We start from the raw sequence: 989 nt of genomic DNA, 5'->3' as shown, positions 1-989 counted from the left end.
TATATATATATATATATATATATATATATATATATATATATATCAGTAAATACATATATAGACAGTGAGATCACTGCATATGAACATAATCTGTTCTGGTGCTCTTTTCATGAACCAAATTATCTGTCACATGAGTGATTGAAATATTTATAAATAGGACCCACATGTCCTAGGCCACACCCAAAATCAACATATAAGCATGAACACATAAAGTGATGTTTTATTTCTTCATCCATCAATAGAAAATACAGAAATATAGATGTGTGTGTGTGTGTGTGTGTGCATGCATGTGGTTGTCTCAGTGTCTTACTTCTGTCAACCAATGGTAATGTATTTAGCAAAAAATACAAAAAAATATTATTTTCTATATAAAATATGAAAATTGCAAGCAATATGAATTACTTATATGGTCGTTAATGAATCACTTATACTCAGCCACTTATATGGAAATGTAGTATACTCATGGTTTGTTATTCAGGCCAAATGTAATTTTTTCAGAGAAACTGTTTATTGTACAATTTGTTTATTTTAGCTTACTCTTCGTATATGCACTCCCAGCACTTTGATGTGTGCATAGCCTACCCGGGGTTTTTAGTTCAAGTTTCAGTGTGCTAAGCAAATAAGCTCCCAGTATCTTATACATATACATTGTCTGTTCATTGATTTAACTTCTGCTCATAATGCAAGTTTAATTTACGTCAATAAAACTTTTTGTTATTCAATTTGTTCATATCAAGAAATGTATGTGTATGTATACCCTGCTGTATATATTTACACATACATACACACAAACACACATATATGTACACATGCATAAGTATATACATGTGTGTGTATATATATGTATGTAAATATGTGCACTTACATTTGTACATCGCATATATACACATATATCTATATATGTACACATACACACACACACACATGTATGTGTGTGTATATATATATATTATATATATATATATATATATATATATATATATATATAT

At 28.4% G+C, this 989-nt stretch overlaps 1 protein-coding gene across 5 annotated transcripts in view; it reads left to right on the top strand.

The window, feature by feature from the left end:
• The window catches only part of LOC106878124 (palmitoyltransferase ZDHHC3), a 107,782-nt gene that overhangs the window by 67,477 nt on the left and 39,316 nt on the right, over positions 1-989 (top strand). The gene's annotated exons all lie outside the window — the stretch shown is intronic.

This window comes from Octopus bimaculoides, chromosome 3, assembly GCF_001194135.2.
Source record: "Octopus bimaculoides isolate UCB-OBI-ISO-001 chromosome 3, ASM119413v2, whole genome shotgun sequence".
NCBI classification, from domain to species: domain Eukaryota; kingdom Metazoa; phylum Mollusca; class Cephalopoda; order Octopoda; family Octopodidae; genus Octopus; species Octopus bimaculoides.
Note: the sequence above shows the minus strand (reverse complement) of the source record. Positions and strands in the feature narration are given on the sequence as shown.